Source organism: Balaenoptera physalus (genome assembly GCF_965194825.1).
Source record: "Balaenoptera physalus genome assembly, chromosome: 5".
NCBI lineage: Eukaryota > Metazoa > Chordata > Mammalia > Artiodactyla > Balaenopteridae > Balaenoptera > Balaenoptera physalus.
Genome location: NC_138884.1, coordinates 93,780,962 through 93,804,493, shown reverse-complemented (window position 1 = coordinate 93,804,493; position 23,532 = coordinate 93,780,962). Strand labels below are relative to the sequence as shown.

At 36.1% G+C, this 23,532-nt stretch overlaps 1 protein-coding gene and 1 long non-coding RNA gene across 8 annotated transcripts in view; one reads left to right on the top strand and one right to left on the bottom strand.

The window, feature by feature from the left end:
- PCDH7 (protocadherin 7) overlaps positions 1-23,532 on the top strand; it is a 422,241-nt gene that overhangs the window by 344,090 nt on the left and 54,619 nt on the right. The window lies entirely within an intron of this gene.
- On the bottom strand, positions 1,277-23,526 carry LOC309662138. Of its 2 annotated transcripts, none has more exons than XR_014264527.1 (3): positions 20,022-23,526; positions 18,230-18,258; positions 1,277-14,137 (listed from the first exon to the last, which is right to left on the bottom strand). It is a non-coding gene; the product is annotated as an uncharacterized lncRNA (long non-coding RNA). The 2 variants fall into 2 exon arrangements; XR_014264528.1 differs by having other exon boundaries at positions 1,277-3,265.

Here is a 23,532-nt window from a genome sequence, read left to right as displayed (position 1 = left end):
CCATGTGGTGTTCATCATGTGTGTCTGTCTTCACATTGTCTTCCCTGTTCTTATAAGGATACCAGCCATATTGGATTAAGGATCCAGTATGACCACATCTTAATTATGTCTGTAAGGACCCGATTTCCAAATAAGTTCACATTCTGTAATGGGAGGTGTTCATCGTATCTTTGGGGGATACAATCAATTCCGTCAGAAACACGTTACTTACAGAATTAGAATTTTGTTTACGTATTATTTCAGGGCTTTTTTCATTGTGAACAACTTACATTGTCATTAATGAAGATAATTACATTTGATTACAGTTCTCCAGTTGACTTACTTTGATTTCGAATGTGCTAAAAATCTTTAATTTAGAATTCCAGTTGTCAAATAATATGGTAATGTACTTTATCACCCCATGGTGCTTTTGTGAGGAAATAAGACACACCTCTGAGGGACGCTGTGTAAACCTGGCATGTTATTATTTTCCTCTGGCATTGCAGGGACACTAGACATTTGACTTGTTCTCCTCCTTTCCCCTGCATATTGGCAATAAATATAAGATCCACGTGGCAGCTTCAGTCTAGTGTACTTGGCTGTGAGTCATCTTAACAACCAGGAGAGCGATTCTTGGTGAGGTGGAATGAGCAGCGCTTTAATAGCAGTGATTAGTGGGAAGGCTGTCTGAGAGGCAGAAAAAAGACTTAAAATTAAATGGACTTTACAGAAAATTGTCTTCACTTTGTAGTTTGGAGTCAGGGTTGCAATTTTCAACTTTCTTTTCCCTCACTTACCTGTTGCTAAGAGATCACATTCAAGGTAAAATTAATGCTTCTCCATTACAAAGCATGTAGTCAGCAGTGGAAGAGGAAATATGACATGCGGTTCCTGTGTCAGTTAGGACTTTAGAAAAATGCGTGGCATTAAGCGACAGAATCATGTGTCCAGTAGACATTTGACAAATGATTATTAAATGAATCAGCGGGTACTGAGTAGTAAGTGTTAAGGGCCTGCCATTGTGACTGGATGCTTTTTGCCTTATCTTCTTTGTTTTTTCCTTTCTTCAGCTTTTTAACTCTTAAGAAAATCGAAAAGCATTCTATCAAAGTAGAGTTGATTGTCGTTATTAACCACTAGAGTTCACTGTAATATTAACAGAAATTGCCTATGACTCTAGAATCTGTTAGAACCAGGGAAAAAATTACTTCATATCAGGACACTCTTTTTTTTAAATTTATTCATTTATTTATTCATCTATGACTGTGTTGGGTCTCCGTTTCTGTGCGAGGGGCTTTCTCCAGTTGCGGCGAGGGGGCGCCACTCTTCATCGCGGTGCGCGGGCCTCTCACTATCGTGGCCTCTCTTGTTGCGGAGCACAGGCTCCAGACGCGCAGGCTCAGTAATTGTGGCTCACGGGCCTAGTTGCTCCGCGGCATGTGGGATCTTCCCAGACCAGGGCTCGAACCCATGTCCCCTGCATTGGCAAGCAGATTCTCAACCACTGCGCCACCAGGGAAGCCCTCAGGACACTTTTAATTGTGTAATACGATTTCAGGGATAGCAACGGAGTTCCGTTGATAATAGAGGTGAAACTGGAAGATACATGCTATAGGGTGATTAAGTTCTAGACCTAGGTAGCACTGCCACATTTTCCCTTCAGTGTTCTTGAAAGCTAGTATCTTGTATGTGAGTGTTCCTTGTATCCTCAGAAACATCATGCTGACCAATGATCACCATCCAGTTCCACGTCAGCCACATCCTTCATTCAACAAATATTCACATCTAATTCAAGAAAGGCTTCACTTGAGTTTCTGGGACACTACAATGCAGTGCAAGACGAGGCTATTTTTTCTGAAGGTTCACTCTGTAATTCAGGAGATAATACCTGCAAAGAATTAGAACAGCAGTCCCCAACCTTTTTAGCACCCGGGACCGGTTTCCTGGAAGACAGTTTTTCCACGGGGGTTTGGGGGGGGATGGTTCAAGTGGTAATGCGGGCGACGGGGAGCAACAGATGAAGCTTTGCTCACTCACCTGTTGCTCACCTCCTACTGTGAAGCCCGCTTCTTAACAGGCTGATGATTGGTGCTGGTCCTCGGCCAGGGAGTTCGGGATCCCTGAATTAGAAGGGAATGCTTCCTTCCCCCCATGTTAAAGGAAGGGCTTAGAGCTAGTTCAGCTTGAATATTGTTTTAATGTGATGAGTTTTCTAACGTAATACTAATGGTCTATTACATAAGAATAAATGTACTCATAAACCACCGCCGTTAAAAAAAAGACACACAGTCTGCCCAAACACTAAGAAGCTTTCAGAAAATTTATATTCCTTTAATTTTTCTCTTCATATTTAATATAAGATTAAAAATAAAGTGAGAATTCAAGTGGGAAATTAGTTCAGGTGTCATCATTAGCCTTTCTCACTCACCAAAGCCACATTCTCAAAGTGTAACAGTGTCTCAAACAAACACCTTCTAATGGGCTTTATTAATCTGTTCTGTGCACTTCCCCCTCTGGAATTTCACTATGGGATTGCTCTTTCAAGGTACTTTGACATGAACTTTGATTTTAAATGGGGTTTAATATGCTTTGGTCAGGCCACCGACACAATACTTAACAACCAAAATATGCTTTCCCATATGGAGGGTACCATCTGGGGTATTAAATATTTTTTCATAAAGGTTCAATTGTTCCCTCTGTTTCCTTTAACCAAAATAATAGTAGACAAGGCACAGTATTTCATGAACATTTTTAAGCAAGTCTCTCTCAATAAATGCATTCATTTCATTCACAGTTTTCTAAAGAAAAAATGACTAGAGATATTACCGACGCAAATTCGTGTGCCTGACGCACAGTGAGGCCAAACAATACCAAAACGTCAGAGCTTGGAATAGAGAAAGGTTTATTACAGGGCCATGCAAGGAGAACAGGCGGCTTCTGCTCAAAAAAACCCTGAACTCCCGCACGGGTTTCAGCAAAGCATTTTTAAAGACCCGGTGAGGGAAGGGTGTCCGAGGGTATGTGATCAGCTCAGGCACAATTCTCTGGTTGATGGTGAGGTAACAGGGCAGTTGACATTATCAATCCTCAGGCGTCAGTAGGTCTGCGGGCTAACTGATCACTGTCATCGAGTAGTTAAAGTCTTCCATTTGGTGGTTGTTTTAGCATCTGAAAAACGCAGGAAATATGCATAAGATACTGTTATCTGGGTACTTCAGAGAGGAGCTACAGGAGAGGATATATGGGAGGAGTCTGACTTGGGAAGGCCCCATTGGGTCCTGCTCAGCTGCAGAGAAAGTAAAGAGAAATAAAATAATAATTATGCAGTCCCCGGGTACAGTCATACACAAGGACTAGTTGCTGATCATGATAGAGTAGAAAAAGGACTGGTGAGAGGAGGAGAAGTCTGGGCTTTATTCCTCTCATCATCACAAACACAAGTCTCAGCTGTCTCATTTCTAAAATAATGGATCTGGAAGAGTTCCATGCTTTCCAAATCCACTGCACATCCATTCAGCTGTGAAGCATGTTCAAAATACAAATACCTTAGCTCCAACCCAGTCCAGAATAATCTGAATTTAGGACCAGTGCCCAAGAATCTGTGTTCTTTACTCCATAGTGATTTTGATTGCACAACAAGGTTTGGGAACCACTCTTCCAGTAATCCCTAAGAACTATTTCAATTCCTAACGGATATGACTCTCAAAGTCTAATTCAGAGAAGTTTCATCTATGAGCTGTAATATGCCTGATTAAGATTAGAAAGGCCAGGATTGGACTCTGAGCTCTGCTGTTTACTTGCCTTGTGAGGCAAGACTTTAAATTATTGAGACTCAATTTCTTTCTCCAAAAAATGAGGATAGTATTAGCTGCATTGCCCTGGACTGTTGCATGTATTATAGTACTTAGTATAGTAAGTACTTCCAGTAAATATTAGCTGGAAGGATAAAGGGAGTGAGAGCGAAAATTGACCAGATCACAAAATGAAACATTATCAAGGCACCAGAAAGAAATATAAGTATATATGAAATGAGTGAGGAGTAACATAATGTTTGCTAAGCTTCCATTATGTCACCAACTTAATTCATTTCTTTTAATGAGCTTACAACACCTTTTTAAAAAATTTCAATGAATCAAACAAGCTTCTTCTTTTAAAGATCTGTAGGGAATCTTGAAAAGTTCATTTTAAGATATAGTAGAAGATTGTCCACAGCAAGAGATATTAAATTGTTAAAAATAAATTATACATACAATGAAATAATGAGAACAGCAAAAATTCTCCCCCAGTCTTGAATAAAGAATATTTTAAGCCTCACAGTCTCTCTTATATCAAAAGATGCTTTTTCAATATTTGCTGTCTACTTCTTAAGGATCTAATTCTTCATAACTGTTTTTAAATACATAGTTTCTTCTACCCATGGGCTTACAGTTTGATACAGTCCACACACAATTACTTTTAGAGAGACTGAATATGGAGACAAGATTTTCTAAATGTATTGCTACTTTTGTCTTGTGGGAAAATGGGACTTTAATATTTTTTCTACTTTTGAAACTACAATTCTCATAATTTTTGTCTTCTTTCTTTCCTTTGATTCTATTAACTCAAGAGAAAATAGAAAAAACATTCAGTGGCATTCGACTAACACATTGTTGCTGTATAAAAATTCCCACACAGCAAGATGACTTGTAAGCTGAAGCTGGACAGAATGTATAGGAACTGTATTTGGCTTGTAGGGTCCAATACATACACCCTGGTACAAAGAGCATTTCAGCACAAAGAATTCAATAATCTGACACTTCTCTTGTGAAGTACATTATTCTGCTGTAGAGAAAATTGCTATGGCCAAATTTTTCAGTAGGATTCAATTCTCTATAATAGCCCAGCAAGGTCAGACCTCAAACGAAGCTGTGATCTGCCTTGTATGTCCCCTCATAACTACTGAAGACTTCCAGGGAGGTAGGAGGTCTCCCTAACCTGTCTGCTGGGATCCTTAAGCTTAGTTCGAGTTATAAGAAAGGAGGCTGTGGCCATTGAACTTCACCTGACATCGGTCTTTGTCACTGTATCCTTAACTTCTGAGTATTTGTCCCAGGGCTAGAGTATAAATAAGATGAACAGTGCCTAGAGCAGCTTCTGTGACTCACATAAGCCATAATTACACTGGCCACGCAACTATTTCCAGAACAGACAGAAGACCTATAATTCAGAGAATAACGTTTGTTTTAAAATATGGTTCCAGATACTTCCCTTGACTTTGTCCTAGAAATGTTGGGGTAACAGAAAAGATGACCTCTTTGTTAAGTACACATAACTTCTTAATATGCGTGTGTATTTACATATTGAAATAGCTGTTATGTCTGAGATAAATGCTAAACTGATAGACAATATAAATGCTTTTTAAAATACTCTATGATTTCCTCCTCTGTGTCTTTATTTTTAGGGATAAATAAGAGTTTTTAAAAAGGGAGTTTACTTCAACCATAATGCAGCCCTCTGCCAACTGTTGCAGAAGAGGCCTTTAGACTTTCAGAAACATTAAGCCATGGAGGACTTGGTTTATTCTGTTCAATCTGGCCATTAAAAACCTCATCCAGGGGTTTCCCTGGTGGCACAGTGTTTGAGAGTCTGCCTGCCAATGCAGGGGACACGGGTTCGAGCCCTGGTCTGGGAAGATCCCACATGCCGAGGAGCAGCTAAGCCCATGAGCCACAACTACTGAGCCTGTGCGTCTGGAGCCTGTGCTCCGCAACAAGAGAGGCCGCGACAGTGAGAGGCCCGCGCACCGCGATGAAGAGTGGCCCCCGCTTGCCGCAACTAGAGAAAGCCCTCGCACAGAAAGGAAGACCCAACACAGCCAAAAATAAATAAATAAATTTATTTAAAAAAAAAAAAAAAAACCTCATCCAATTCATTCACTTTGCAGAAATAAGTAAGTCTCCATGGTACCTCATGCCTCAAGTTTCCTTATGAAAATACCCTTCCTTTTAATGGAATTTAGGGCATTCTCAGCAATCACTTGAAGAATTTTGTAACCAAAAAAATTATCAGAGAAATCCCAGGGAGAAGAAATGAGCATCACCTTACATATTATTAAAAATAATACTTAAGGAAAGCAAAACTGAGATTGCAATACATTTCCTTCAAAATGATACTTTAATGACTTGAAGTGCTTTAGAATAACCTTTAGTTTTGGTGTAAACTTTGCAGAACAAATGATAATACAAGTTATATGTAATTATACCAAAATTTCCTCAAAAACTGAAACCTTTCTATAAAAAAAGGTGAGGAAAATTTTCGTATTAGGTCACCTGTCCATGTGGCATCATTTTTTCTAATACTTTTTTCATGCTTATATTTGCTAATTTTTATATCTGTTTATAAGATTGCATTAGCTATATTGGGGGGTATTTGTCTTTCTTTTATTGTTTTACTTCTTTGTGTGTGTATGTGTATGTATGTGTTAAAATTGACATATAATGTTATATTAACTTCAGGTGTACAACATAATGATTTGATGTTCGTATATATTGTGAAATGATCACTACAATTAGTCTACTTAACATCTGTCATCATACATAATTACAAAAAGTTTTTTCCTGTGATGAGAACGTTTAAGAGCTACTGTTTTCACAAACTTTCAAATATGCAATACAGTATTATCAACTATAGTCACCAAGCTGTACATTATATCCCTATGACTTATTTTATAACTGGAGGTTTGTACCTTTTGACCCCCTTCACCCATTTTGTGTGTTTTGTAAGAATATAAATTAATCTCACGTTTTCTCAGTTTTAGTTCATTTTCAGTTGGCGATTCTCTCAACCAATCAACTGTAAGCTGAATTTTTGAAGTTTTGCCTTTTTTTTTTGAACGTTGGACACTAACATTTTATTTTATTTTATTTTATTTTTAGGTTTTGCCTTCTTAAAAGCTGAAATATTATGCAATAATCTTTCACAGCTCAAATACTTTAATTGTATTATTGAGATACATAATGCAAATGATCTGGTTTTCAATCTGAAAATAGACTTATCTAGTCAGACTTCAATTTAAAAAGGTAAAGGTATCTAATTTAAAAAATGTTACAAATGAACTTATTTATAAAACAGAAACAGACTTACAGATATCGAAAACAAACTTATGGTTACCAAAAGGGAAACATGGCAGGGAGAGAGAAATCAGGAGCTTAGGATGAACATACACACACTGATAGATAACCAACAAAGACCTACTGTCTAGCACAGGGAACTCTACTCAGTATTCTGTGATAACCTATATGAGAAAAGAATCTGAAAAAGAATGAATATATTTATATTCATTATTATATATTTATATATTTATATATAAATATATAATATATTTATATGTATAGCTGAATCACTTTGCTGTACACCTAAAACTAACACAACATTGTAAATCAACTATACTCCAATAAAATTAAAAAATAAAAAATAAAAAAGTAAAAGTAGCCCAAGCCTAAAATGAATTTTCCTTTCAATTGAAGGCAGAATTGATACAAAGTGACTTCTTGGAAAAGCATGAAATATGCATGTATGTGTGAGAATGAATGTTTTTTTGCCTACCATCAACTTCTACTCTGGGTGTTCTAAAGAGTTCACTTCACCTGGAGTATGATTTATCAATTTACCAACACATATGCTCCATATGTCCATCATTCAATGGTATAATTTTTAACGTGTTTCATTTAAACAAAATGGCCATAAATATTTAGATGGACATCTGACAATGAATACTTTTCAAACTGGGGTAATGTTTTTAGCATCATTGATCCAGCAAGATCCAATAAGAATGACTTTTTGTTTAATAGAATTCTCTCTACGATGATGTTCCACTCCATTAGTGAAAAGGGAGTTGCTCAAGTTACATAGATATGTTCTCAAGGACATTGGTTAATAAAACACAGACCTCTGTGCCCAGATGTTGAATGTTTACATATAGGTATTTGTTCAAGCAAACCATTTTGTTGTATTAATCGAATGACCACTGTATTAAACTTAGGCTTATGTAGACCTAATCAGATTTTTAAAATCAGTGTAGCCTATAGAAAATATTTCTCAAGGAATATCAGATCATTTTGTCTTTAGGTTTCTATACAAAAACTATAAGAACATATGCAAAAATATCAAAAGAATACATAATCAGAAGTTACTTTTACAGAGGAGGTTGTATTATATTTTTTTCTTCTGAACCCCTACATTTTAAAGTTAAGTATATTAGATTTATGGAGATGAGTAAATATATGTATTTGTTAATACACTGTTGCAAGGTAGGGACATTTAGACTTATATCAGACACAATTTATATAGGTCCTCCAAAAAAAACCACTATGTAGTATTTCGCTGAGTTTGTGTAAAATATTATAGCTGTCTCTAGGATGCCTTTCCTTTGTGGAAAAGAAGCTTAATTCTGCCAAGCCAAGAGTGCAGGGCCCCTTCCTGCCCTTATTTGCTTTTAGAGATTCATGCTGTCAGGTTGATAAATGGGCTTTGACAGAAGCAAAGGTAATTCAAAGCTCACTCACAGGTAGAATAGTCTTTAGTAGATTTTTTTAAGTCTGAGAGAGGAAATATATATACAGAAAATGCATAGTATTAATTCACTGTGAGGCTGTTATTTTCCCAAACGCCAAAAACACATCATCTTTCTGAAGCTATATTTTAAATTCATCTTAATATGCTTTCATGTACATGTGTGTCTATTTATTTACAAACAAGACTATTTATTTTTTTATCCATATGAAAGAAAATCAGTTATTCATCAAGAAAATAAAATTGGTAGCAAATGCGTTTTTTGGAAGGTAACCTTTTATAAACCAAGTACTGTTAAATACATCTTTGACTAGATCAATCTAACAGAATCATACTTTGGAATTACAGAAAAGAGTTGAAGGTTTTAGCAAATGTAGGTAAATTTTAGTTCTATACTCTTTGCTTTTGATGTTTGACAAATCAATTCATTAGTGATGAAATAATGGGATAAGTCTGCAGAGAGAGCTCAATTCATTGCATTTATCCCACCCACCTTAGTTCATCTGCAGAGTCGGTGCTCTGATTTCATGAGGACATATCCCATCATCCTCCCTGGCATAAGCCCTTCACTTTTCACTTAGCTGTGTAATAGTTAGTAAGCTATTCCATTTTCCCTTTGCTCTTTTAGAAATACACAGGAATATAGCATTTAGAAAGAACTTTTCCTGTAGTGTTAAATAGATTCTGTAATTAATAGTATATACCAATAATAGGATATCTGCATTCCTGGGTATTCTGAAGAGAGTGAGAACACTTTCTTTAGTTGTTATTACTTTTAGATTAGCTCATATAAATAACTACTTTTAGTACTAAACTGGTGTCAGAGCTGACTCATTTTTACTGTCTTTGTTTTTCTAAGTTTGGAAATGTAACAAGCTAATTTTCTTTGGAAGACAGTATTGGAGCAGTCCAAAACACACCATAGATGCACATTAGCACATTTCTAGATAAAAACAAAACTGGTATAAAGCTCTAAAGAAATCGTTTGGACAAATAAAAATACCCAATTCAATGAAGTGTTTTACCAGGTCTGGTCATCTTTGGCAGAAATAATATGTGAGATCTATTTTGAAAAAGTGCAAACAGGATAACGTTTATAACTATATCAGTTATTCTATTGAGCATTGCAGTGCTCGCCCTAAAATGTGTGCTCCTCTGCACAGCTGTAAGAGAGTGGTACAAAGAAAACCATATATGATCTCATTTAAATGGCTTGTAATTGCATACGCAGATAAAGGCTTGTGCACCGATAATTATGATTTAATATAAACAGACACAATTAGGAAGAAATGAGAAAAAGGGAAGCACTGACAATGTGTGAAGGAATACAGAGGAGGGAGGGATGGCTATTTGACTAAGAGCAAGGAAAGGCTTTGTGGAGGAGTGACCATTTTACATGGGTTTTGGAAGATTTCACAGGTAGCGTTGTTAGTGGAAAGAGGCAACAGTAAGAACAGGGAACAGCATGAGTGGAGACACGAAGTCCAGAAATCTGAAGCCATTTCCGAGAGTCATTTTATCTCAGTCTCCTTACACAGAGCACATTATGGGAATGAATCAAATATAAGGTGAGAATGATAGCTGCATGCAGTCATCTGTTCATTCACTCATCCATTCAGTTCACCGAGGTCCTGAAATGAGCTATACCCTGGTATAAACTACTGATAAATTCAGAAAAAAATGTGAATAAAATATAATGCTTGTCCAGGAGGAAATCATTCTTTATTGTGGAATATGGAAATAAAAACAGATAATTACAAGACCATGTAATAAATTCTTTACTTGGAATGTTCGGAGTGTTATGAGAATAAAATGCATGTATCAATTAAATCTGCTTGGGGGAATCAGGAAAAACTTAATGGAAAAATTGACATTTGGCATGGATCCTGAAGGGTATGTAAATATTAGGGTGGATGAAAAGAGTATAAGATGAATTGTCAAAGCAGATGAAATAAATATTTGTAAATGAAGACAGGTGTAGAAAGGCATAATGTGTCAGGGTGGAGGACTTGAGTGCTATGCTTAGGAGATGGGACTTCATTCCGTAGCCCTACAGACTTTGCAATTCTGTGAGTAGAGAAGTGAAAGATCTTAGCTGAACTTTAGCACCATTCCTTGGGCATTGATTTATAGCCTACATAGACAAACGAAATGGGCTGTAACTTAGTCAACCCACTAAATATCTAGTACCTTCTAAATTATATTCATATCTTGGTTCAAGTAGAATTTATAATGTATCAATCACTAAAAAGAACTGAAGGGTTTATCTGATAAACTATTAGCCCAATTGCTTCACCCAGTTTACTCAGTCTAACATGAACCTCTGCATTTCAAGGAGAACAGAGCAAATGAAGAGACAATAACTCATTGAGTGTCATAAGAAACTCAATGGCCAAATGAAAGATTTTAGATCAAGGTTATGGCTGTTTCTATATAAGGCCACCAAACAGGATAAATCTGAAAAGAAGCACATCTGCTATGTGTAATACAATAGTAGTTTCTCTAACCTCTGCCCTACTTCATATGAAGACTCAATACATCTTGACGATATATAATGATTATACGGAAGGATTGTCTCACTGTGTTCGTATATAATTTTATAGAACAAAATATCTTTTTTAGGTAGGTAAATCATAATCCCTTTCAACATAGGTATTCAATTCCTTGTTTAAAATCCTCCAGTCCATCTCTCTAAGAATGAAATTTAAATTCCTTGCCATGCCTTATAAATATTCCAGTACCTGAACCCTGAGTAATCCTAACCTCATCTCCTGTCATCCTCTTCTGGGCTCACCTTCTAACCAAACTGCCTTTCTATCTATTCCTCAAACACACCAATAGTCCAGGGCCTTTGCACTTGCTCTTCCTACTGCACACATTCTTTTTCCCCAAGATGCAGACAGCTGTTTTGTCTTTCAGATCCTAGCCCAAATGTCACCACCGTATCTGTTCTAAATTAGATAGGCACAATCTCCAATCCCAAAGCCCCAGTCGCAGTCAACCATAACACCCCTCTTAACTGAAATCATTCCATTTATCTCCTTGCTATGTATTTATTCTGCCTCTCCCACCATTCCTCCCCAACACACACACACACACACACACACACACACACACACACACACACCTAGATTGCAAAATATAAGCGCAAGTAACTTGCCCATTTGGCTCATTACTGTTTACATGTGGGCCTAGGACAGTAGGTGTTCAGTTGAATGAATAAAGATACAGCACTCCCATATATTTATATCATTATTTTCAAAGATGCTGTTAATAATGAATACAAACTATTTCTGGGTGCGACTGAAAAGAACAACATATAACTCTTAGTTCTTTCTACACTAGGCAAAAGGTTCTTGGTTTGGTTGAAACTTTCATCTATTTGAGCGGCCTTGCCACGCCACTGTGCATATGAGATTCATTCCCCCTGATACATTGCTCATCATTTGTACCAGGAAAATTAATAGGAATTAGGAGGAAATGTTAGTGGCCTTTCTTCTTCTCCTCCTACACTAGCATATAATCAACCATGTCCTTCTCATCTTCAGAGTACTTATTAAAGCTTTACTGAAAAAGCCTTTGAAAGGGAGCCTGCATAAAAGAAATTACATGACTGTCTAGACCTCACCCTTTCTTACAGAGACGGATGTGGATAAAAGTGACAGTATCATATTTGCTGTGTGCAGTATGTTTTAACAATGTTACCATCAACTTTGTTGTTGTTGTTGTTCCTGTTGTCTTATTTTCATTTATTCAGCTCTGTTCTATAATCATGCATACGACTTTGCATTTGCCTGGAAGTGCTCCTTTTACATGGTATGATACTAATCATAGTGATGATAGAGTACTGTTTATAGATTAGCAACATACTCAGGATTGAAAGAGCCAGAGATTAAATCAAAAGGGAAAATAACAGATCACAGAGCTGGTTCAGCTAGCTGGTCAGCTTGGACCTCCAGCACATATGTCTCAGTCTCCAGAGTCTAAGTTTCTACCTCTAAGGTATCTTCCCTCACAAGAAAAAGATCTGTAACCTAAATGAAGATTCTGATTCTTTATGTCTGAGATATGTGATTTTTTAAAGAATCACAGGCAGTTAACTCTGCACCAGGGTTGAGAACCAGAGGTCTGGATTATGGCTTGAGAACCTCAAGGCAGGTGGCCAACTCTCTTCCTCTTTAGGTAACACTAGCTATGTCACAACAGAGAGCAAAGGTCAGTGTCTGACTATCTGGGTATGGGCCCTACTGTGTCTCATGGGAGGTGATGTCTGTAACTACATTAAATCTGATGAGAAATGTGATTTTTCAAGAGCTTTTTAAATCCAAAATTTCCTTCATTCCTCTTTCCTTCTCTCCTTCCTTCAATTATTCTTTGAATCAGCTTCACGATTTCACTTTATCTATTAAAATTTTCTTCCTTTTACCTCCATATATCCCAGAAGCAAAGTTCAAACAGTTTTAAATTCAAAGGTGTACACAATATTCCAGCAAGGCGTGGCATAGTTCGTGTAGGCGTAAAGCCAGTATGCCTATTCCAATGTGCATTTTGATCTCCTAGGAATATTTATATCTCTATAATCTTCTTAGGGTTAAGTAGCATGCAAATACTATTTGGCACATATATTTTATTCTAGTGAGGCAGTTAATTTGCTTGCCCCTGTATAGTCTGAAGTCTGAAAGCATGCTGTCTTTAAAGCTCTTAGAATAGAGTGGAATGAATTTTGTCTGTTATGACACAATATGTCTGAAGGACCAGCTCTTCATCATCAAGTTTATGTTACCAACTCTCTTAGTGTGTACTAAGTTATGTCAATTAAACCTACATCCAGATACAACAGGTTCACCTTTTGTGGTAATGTCCTTTATCAGAAAGTATCATTTTTTAAAAAAATTTATTTTATTTTTATTTATTTATGGCTGTGTTGGGTCTTCTTTTCTGTGCAAGGGCTTTCTCTACTTGTGGCAAGCGGGGGCCACTCTTTATTGCAGTGCGCGGGCCTCTCACTATCGCAGCCTCTCTTGTTGCGGAGCGCAGGCTCAGTAATTGTGGCTCACGGGCCCAGTTGCTCCGCGTCATGTGGGATCTTCCCAGACCAGAGCTCGAACCCGTGTCCCCTGCATTGGCAGGCAGATTATCAACCACTGCACCACCAGGGAAGCCCCAGAAAGTATCATTTTAATTCATCCTTTATTTAACTCTCTTTTGAAGCCTGTTACTATTAAAAAGAAAAACATTTAAAAATGCATTTCTTTCATGCAGAAATGTTCCAAAGGAAAATCTTAAAGATAGAAATTTCTTTCTTTCTTTTTTTAAATTTATTTATTTTATTTTTGGCTGTGTTGGGTCCTCATAGCTGCACAAGGGCCCTCCCTAGTTGTGGTGAGCGGGGGCTACCTTGTTGCGGTGCACGGGCTTCTCATTGTGGTAGCCCTTCCCGTTGTGGAGCACAGGCTCTAGGTGTGAGGGCTTCAGTAGTTGTGGCACACAGGCCTAGTTGCTCCGTGGCATGTGGGATCTTCCCGCACCAGGGCTCGAACCCGTGTCTCCTGCATTGGCAGGCAGATCCCGAACTGCTGCGCCACCAGGGAAGCCCTCTTTCTACTTTCTTAAAACATAAATAAGACTTTAATTTAAAACAATGGTATTAAACTATACTGCTGGTGTTGATGTTTGCCCATCTAAATTGCTTTTAAATCTTTATACTTATAAAGTCCTCTACACTTTATTCAAACAAACAAATATTGAGTAAGCTACATTTTATTCTTATTTTCTCAAATTATTCATATGCCAAAGAAGAAAGCCAAAATTGCACTTTTTCAGCATTTCAACAGAGTTAATATTATTATAGATGTTAACTTTATGAAGATCTCAAACAGAAAGGGAGATCGGATATGGAACATTATTACACAGATTATCTATTAATGTAATTCACCACATTAAAAGATTAAAGAAGGAAAAAAATAATGGTCTTACCAACAGATGAAACAACTCTCATTCATTTCAAACAATAGCTTAGCAAACTTGGAATAAAAGGGAATTTTCTCCATCCTCATGAAATGTTATATTTAGCGATGAAACATTGGAAGAATACCTTTAAAATTTGAAACTAGGCAAAAATGCTCATTATCACTGCTTCAATACATCTTACTAGAGGTCTTTCGTGCAAAAGACAAAAACGGAAGAGAAGAAGTTGTAATGACTGGAAATGCTATCTATATCTACATACACATTAATGTGATTATATGATATATATGTAAAAATCTAATGAAACATATGCAAAGCTTTTGCAAAATGATGTTAAGTTGGAAGTTTACAATGAGTTGCAGAGACAACAGATATCAGATACCAAAGAGAATGGCAGACAAATAAATTACAAATTTTCAAAGGAAACTTTCAAAGTAATTTACATCCTGTCTCTTAATATCCCTCATCATGACATGTTTATGAAAAAGAATTGAAAGGGAATTGTGGGTAGGTAGAGACCATTTAAGAGATTGTTTTGGTTAGATCTGATAATATATGTGCTTCACACTCACCCTCTAGAGTGGAACTGATAAGGAGAGCACATTCTACATGCCAAGATGCCTAAAAAGAAAGCCTTCAATGACCCTACTTGGAGAATTTGATATATGACCCTGATATGTAGAAGGAATGTGGCCCACTGACTAAAGCCCAGATAGAAATCTAGAGAACGAGAGAGGAGAGGGGACAAGCTACTTTGATGAAAGAATTAAAATGAGGCAGCTGATTTAGGATCAGCCTGTATCCCAGAAGTCAGCAGGTTAAGAACGTAGATGTTTTCCAAGAATTAGAAGTGAGCCATGAAGAGAAGAGAGTTGGCTTATAACTAGTTTTACCTCTGTCTAATAAGAGTCAAATGTGGAATTTAACAGTAAGAGTCTACATCACCCTGGAAAACTAGGGAGCCAAGGCCGGATATAGAAGCTGGAAGAAAATGGTGTGCCACCCATTTCATTGTAGTTGTAGAAGGACAAGACTCAGCAAGGGAGCTTTTGTGGAACTTATGAAAGATCCCACAATGGAGTCAGCTTTGAACATCTGCCAGGCCCAAGCCAATTCTCCTCAAAGATTTTTTTTTTATTATTTTAAGGCATTTAGACCTAAATGTATTTTTCAGATAATTTTACAAGTTCATCTCCAAATTTATTTGGGATTAAAAGGTCAAAAAGTTGGCAAGATAAATTCTAAGAACAAAATTGGTGATAGGAATTTTCTGTACCTGACATGAAAACTTATTTTAAAGCCTGAGTAGTTAAGAGTATGGTATTAGCACAGTGTTAGACAAAACAAACAAATGGAACAGAAATAGAAACTATAAAATAGGTCCACATATATATGAGTAATTACTTTACAAAAGCTCTATTAGAAATCAGGGGAAAACAATGGTCTATTGACTCTAATCAACAAGTGATCCTGAGATACTTGGGGGTTTGGGATGGATAGAACTCTACCTCATAGAATGCACAAAATAAATTCTGTGGTAGATTAAAGACCTAAAATGTAAGAATAGAAATGTAAAACTTATAGATCGCATATGAAAATGTTATGACTCCTGAGTGAAGACAATTCTTTTTCAAGCAAGACACTAAAAGTACAAACTCCAAAGAAGGCATTTAATAAACTTGACTTCATTAATATTTGAAAGTTCAGTACAACAGAAGACATGATAAACTAAAGTGAAAAAAGAATACCACGGAGTGTGAAAAGATATTTACAATACTGGGATATATAAACCAAATTTTAAAAATAGGCAAAATAGCAGTTGATGTGAGAAGAGATCCAAAAGTCCAGTAAACAAGAAAAGATACTCAGTCGTAATCAAGTAAAGGTTGATTGAAACTATGCCTAAATACTATTTCACAACTATCAGATTCCAAAGAAGGCTAACAAGAGCATGGTGAGGGTGTGGAGAAATAGAAATTCTCATATACTATCTGTTTGACAAACAACAGTTTGGAGTAAAATTTTGTAGAATCACTTTAGGGAGAAATTTGACAATAGCTAGTAAAGTTCAAGATTTCCACACCTTATGACACATTAATTCTTCTCCTAGATAGACCTTGGAAAAGCCCTTGTACAGGAGCACATTGAGATGTGCCCAGGAATGTGAACTGCAGCTTTGGAAAGAACACAAATGTCCATTATCAGACTTCTATATTGACACATTTGGGTGGATTCATACAATGTAATATTCTACTGCAGTTAAAAATGAGTGAACCTATAAGAATCCTCCTGCGAATGCAGGGGACACGGGTTCGAGCCCTGGTCCGGGAAGATCCCACATGCTGCGGAGCAACTAAGCCCGTGCGCCACAACTACTGAACCCACACACCATAACTACTGAAGCCTGCGCACCTAGAGCCCGTGCTCCACAACAAGAGAAGCCACCGCAATGAGAAGTCTGCACACTGCAACAAAGAGTAACCCCCACTGTCTGCAACTAGAGAAAGCCCGCGCGCAGCAATGAAGACCCAATGCAGCCAAAAATACATTAATTAATTAATTAATTTTTAAAAAATCAGTGAACATAGAAATAGAGGAGAGTATGGTGTACAGTGGAAGAAAAAGGAATAATTATAAAAGGAAGATAAAGTGATGAGGGGAAAGTACATAATACAAAGAAAACATCAGTAGCAAGAGTAAACACTCAGTAAGAAGTGCCATGTACTTTCTTAGGCTTCACATAATTTTTCCCCCTGGTCTGTTACCACCTAAGCCCTTGCTTTAGATAGCATAAAAGCAGGGTCCTAGAACATATGTTTTAATTTAGCTGCTAAATCATTCAGAGTGCCCTCCATAAATCCTATAATTAGAAACATTTAAACATCACTGGATAAAGGCTCCTCTACTATTTTAAAAACGCTAATAAAATGTTTGAGTTGTAAAATGTCACCTGATTTTTCCTACAAATCTATAGATGTTATTAACCTTGTATTGAAAGATGTGTTTAACTAGGATACCTGTTCTTTGCCTCACACTTGATTGATCAAATTAATTTTTTAAAAATAATAGTATGTGCAATGAATATGATAAAAATGTCAAAGTTTCTGGATTACTTACAAAATAACAACATTCATAAGAATCCACCTGCCAATACAGGGGACACAGGTTCAATCCCTGGGCCAGGAAGATTCCACATGCTGCGGAGCAACTAAGCCCATGCTCCACAACTACTGAGCCTGTGCTCTAGAGCCCACAAGCCACAACTACTGAGCCCGCGTACCACAACTACTGAAGCCCATGCTCCTAGAGGCCATGCTCTGCAACAAAGAGAAGCCACTGCAATGAGAAGCCTGCACACCACAACAAAGAGTAGCCCTGCTCGCCACAACTAGAGAAAGCCCGTGAGCAGCAATGAAGACCCAACACAGCCAAAAATAAATAAATTAATTAATTAATTAATTAAAACAAAAAAGAATCCTCAAAAGTGATTCGTGTGCGTGGGCTAGAGAATCTTGAAATAGGCTCTCTAAATTATACAGACTAGTCCCAAAGCCATTCCGTAGTATTATCTTTAATGTATACTCACTTGTAACAAGCCAGGGTTTTTTCTAATCTGTATCACTGCTATATCTATTCTTGTACCAACACCCCACTGCTTTAATTACTGTAAATTTTAATATGTCTTAGCATCTACAGGTGGAAGTATGGAGGGCAGGGACTTTGTCTTACTCACCTCTGTATCCTCGGTACCCAGAACAGTACCTAACATATTAAGAGCAAAATAAATATAGTTAGAATGAAACAAAACAAAACAAAACATTCATTTTATTTTTTGGCTGTGATTAAAAAAATCGGTGTGAAAAAGTATTAGTGAATTAACAAAGTACTATTAAAACCCTTAATATTTAATCATTTGATTTATTAGAAACCACTGGAACTCACTATTAAGTAAATGACTAGTGAATGATAATTGGAATAAGACTGTTCTTTAGAAGAAAATAAAATTCTTCTTATTTGCATTTATCCCTGTTTTCAAAAGTCATCTATAGCAAAGTTTTCTTTGAAGAGGTGGAGCCACAGAAAGCTATAAAATGAGTAAACTTGCCCTAGGCCTTAGCAATAGTACCAAACTGAACTGTAACACATACATAACTTGCAGTATTTTGGAATAATGAAGAAAAATCCTTAAAAGGATTTCTGGTGTTAGAAGAGCTGTACATACTCTTGACTTCCAGAGAAAGGAGCTCCTTTCAAATTCTATTTCTAAATAGTAAGCAGGCTTTCTTATATTTAAGATTCTGAATAAGATTATTAAACTCTAATCAAGGAAATATCAAACCAGCTATACTATTAAGCATTTATTCAAAAGCTGACCACATTTTATATTTCTTAGATTTTCCACCCAATTAATTATGAATAATCATATATGCATATGTATATTTTGATCATTTTATATGAAATTTTATAAGTGGAAATATCAATTTAGAAACACTGTATAACATTTTCTTACTGTGGCACTTCGGTTTCTTTTGCTTAGAACTTCACAAGAAGTCCCAATGCTATACCTCTACAATGACTCATATTTCTGTCTCTTTCTATATTGCAACATTATTATTTTAGGTTTCCTTGCATGATTTTTGGCCAAGATAGCTGAGATTACATGAGCTTATCTCAAAAACGTTACCAAGGTTCATTTTTCCCATTCCCCAACTTCTTATTTAAAAATAAAAAAGTCAAAATTATCAGATAACCTTTTTAAGAAATCTCTTAAATATAAAACAAACTTGTTTAAGAACAGCATTTTTTTTTTACTTTCTTCTTATTTCTAATAGAAAATGAATTTATGGAAAGTTGAGAAAACAGACACAGAATGGTACATGAAACTAATTAAACTGCCTTTGAAAGTCTTGGACTACGGATACAAGTCTTAAATGACTCCACATTACTTCTAGGCTAAACTTTGTCCAATTTTATAGCAAATTTCCTGTGCTAACAAACATAGTCAAAATTGCAACAACTATGAGATTAGTAAAAGTGGAGAACCATATATTAAATATGCATACAAAACACTTTAAATTATGTTTATTTTCCCCAGCTATGAAACATGAGTTTTATTCTGAATTGCTGAGAATAAAATAAGGTAAAATAAGGATTTGTCCATCCATACTTAACATAATTCAGATATTTTGTAAATTTTTAGATGCAACTAAACTGAACTGAAAGTTTGGCTGTCTGGACGGTTGGTAGATACTGATGAAAAAGACATTTTAAAAAAGCAAGAAGGTTAAACTGAATCTTGACATTATCAGAATTTGATTTTAGTTTAGTTTTCAAAACTAATCAGATTATATTATTGGTATTTAGAAATTATTCTAAATCTTGTGATATCTTTTGCACAATAGAGATATGAACAATAACTTGCCGCAATCAATTTTAAGAAAGAATCTTAAAAATCATGTCTTTTTTATCTTTATGACATACCTCCTGAATTGTTTTGTTTTCAAGATCTTTTCCTTGAAACTTACCTATAGAGTATCTTTCTGCCATCCTTTTAAAAAGTGAAAAACCTAATTTCACTTCTGTGTATGTCTGAGCCAAATTTTAAAGGATTACGTTCTTAATCTTGACATTCAAAGGAGGCATCCCGTGATGCTGTTAATGTTCCAGCAGGATTAAGGAGTGAGACTGCAGTGTCTCTAAGAGCACTCCAACTTATCTTCAATATGCTCATTTCTCAGTGGTGGGGCAAGGAGGGACAGAATCGCTAAGCCCTTGACCTCATCAAAGAAGTCAGCTGTGTCAAAGTGTGACTACCTTTAATTTATTATGCAATACCGAGGGAATTAATGCAGTATTTTTGTTTGTAACACTTTCCTTCCCAGCCTTATTCAGTGATGCTGAAATGATAAATAGGAAATGCCGAACATCATGAATATTTTTTTCTTTAAAAATTATAAAGTGGAAATGAAATAAAAAATCTATAATCATGTATTACATATAGGGTGCTCTGGCCAACACTTTTGCCATTTACTCTTTTTCATTGTACTTGTTATATTCAAAGACTAAATATTATCCAGGAATTCCATGTAAAGATTTGATACACAGTTTTGATTCAGGTGATTAAGAAATGCCTCTATACTTCCTGACATAAGTATATTAAGACTGAAGCTGAGCTGCCTATAGTATGGGCACATAAAATACTAACTGGAAAGGAAGGCTGCATTTGCTTTCCAATAGTGAATATATAGATTGATTGCAGGGAAATATTTAAAAGTTGAGAAATATATGATAGGTCCATTTACAGGGACAAGAATTTAATTTCCCTGCATCAATAGCCTGAGATGTGAAATCAGTTAAATATATGGCTATGGAGCCCTGTTATAGAGAAGTTAGCACTGTGGTTGAATTCAATCATTGGCTTTCATCTAAACAAGTGTACAGCATTTTTGTCAACTTTCCTAATTCAGCAATGATATCTAGAAGTGTTAAACAAGTATTTTGACTTGGCAACTTCTAAAATTGATCATAAAGTCAAAAACATTTTGTGACATCCTCCTTATCTGATTCTCATGTTCATCTTTTCCTCTTCACTAAGATATCGCAGCCTTTTTTCTACAAATGACCATGTCAAACCTTTTGATGGCAGATTTAATGCCTAACAGGAAGACACTCTTTAAAGAAGGCCAGAAAATAAAAAAGTAAGTTGAAAAACACAAATAGTGGATTTTTGCCAGCTAAGAAAGCATCAGGAAACTGAAGGCTGAATCAGTTAATCCAGTTCACCCTTGGTTTTGCTTTGTTTGGAAAAATAGAATCTTTCTCTTGTAGCTTTATAGAGGCTTGATAGATGAGGTAGAAAATGAATGAGATTTTAGCTCCTGCTCTCTGTGAAGCCTGTGCTGTCCCTATCACTCTCTCCTTCCATTCATCTTTTTGATGTCCAGACCTATGTAAAAAGAAAGCAGAGGAGAGTTGCTTTTATTGGTTTTAAGTAAATAAATTAAAATTGCTACAAAAAGCCTAATCCTTGATCTACAGCATTTCAAAAGACTTTTCAGATGATGATCTCCCACAAGTATTTTTAAGAGCCTATATACATTATCATGCACAATAAGCATCTTGTTTTGGTTTACAAAATTTGAAGACAGGTGTATATGTATATGATATGCACAGAGAAAACAGTATAGAGAAAATCCCACTTTCAGAAAAGAATCAGTCCTAGCAGGAGTAGTAACATGTGTATGTTTCTGTCTCTATAAGTATGGGACTATTTTATATATATCTGTGCATGAAACATATCGTCCTGGGCATCTCTTTTAAGACAGGACCATACAAAAACAAGCCTGGTATCTTTGCAACTCATGCTAGATAGAGGTCAGAATTCCAAAAGGGTCAGAGCCAAAGCACAAGGAATAATACATATTTGATCAAAATTCACTCGTAGGCTAAGAGGTGATTGGCAGAGAACAAGCAATATTAAGCACTCAGCTCTTCTCAGAGAAACCACAGTGAATACATAGCCAAGAATACCATCTGTTGAATATGAAATTCTTGGATCAAGATATTATAGATACATTTCCCCAAATAGCAGGGACAGAAGTCTTTCTGGAAACAAAATCACAAAAGCGTTGCAGAGACGCCAAGTGAAAGAGAGGCAAATAACTGTTCACTGTATTGTGGGGAGCAGACTTCCTTACTGCTAGTGCAGGGTGTGATTAATTACATGGCATGGCTCGCGATGCTGGTAGTAAATAAACGTAGTCACCCAGTTTGAATAATTTCTAAATCAGTATGTCAACTACTAGCCATGGGTAGATCAAAATCATTTCATCCTGTGTGGTGTCTGTACCTTCATTCACTCTCAGAATTCATCGTGTTCCCTGTCATTTATCATGTTTTATAAAGCTAATAGAATGATGACTGAGTGATATTCAATGGAAGATTTATATTACAAGATTAATGAATGACACTTATCCCTAAGTAAAACTGAGACACAATTCTACACTTTATATTTAGATCTGTATTCTTAGAAAAGACATGTTTTTCTATATATCAAAAAAATTGCCTTGGCTAAAATGTGCCTATATTTGAGCCTGCATCTTTTTTAGGGAAGCAACCTGGTATCTAGAAGTAGACAATTGTTGATGTAGAAATGACCTACGCTAATGAGAAAAGACATAGAAAGTGAAGGAGGAAGAGTGACAAATGCAGTGGTAGAATGTACAGATTTTAATGAAAAGGACCCTGATTCCCTTAACTGCACTCATTGAAAAAAGTTGGATGCCAATGTGAAAGGGACTAAAATGTTGATTGATTCAGAATTTCATCTCATGACCTTGTTTTTTATTCACACTAATTATATGCAAATGTTTTATTTTGTATTTACCTTGGAAATTTCTATATTTTTCTTCAGTTTCCTGGAGCATCATACATTGCTATTAAGACACAACTAATTATTATTTTAAAATATAGTAGGGGCTCAATAATTAAAGGAGGGACTAGAATGATGGCATAATAAGAGCATTCTTTTAAGTACTTTATACCTATTCATTCATTTAATTCTTATAACAATTCTAAGGAGTAGATGCAATTACAATCCCCAATTATTTCTGTAGGGAAACTGAGGCAGAGATTTCAAGTAAAAGGCCAAAGTTTACTCAGTAAACTGATTTGAACCCAGCCCTTTTTCTCCACATCCTGTGCTTCTAACCACTTTGAAATATTACACATGAAAATAGCCAAAACACCATCCACTGGGAGTGTTATTATCCATGTAGAGGGATCTAACAGAAAGGCCCATTTTCTTCTGGTAATTTTGAGAGGTACATATGACAAAGAATTTCTGTAAATACTTCTATCAACAGATTGCAAGCAACACAAAGAGCAGCACAGTTATTTAGGTGAATTTGGACTTATAAACGAAACACTTAAAGAAAGTTTAGTGACTGTCTCTTGATTTTCCCTGAGCCTTTCTTTATGTCTTATACATGCCATACCTTTTGTTTTGTGTTATATTTGTATATGTCTCTTTTCTCT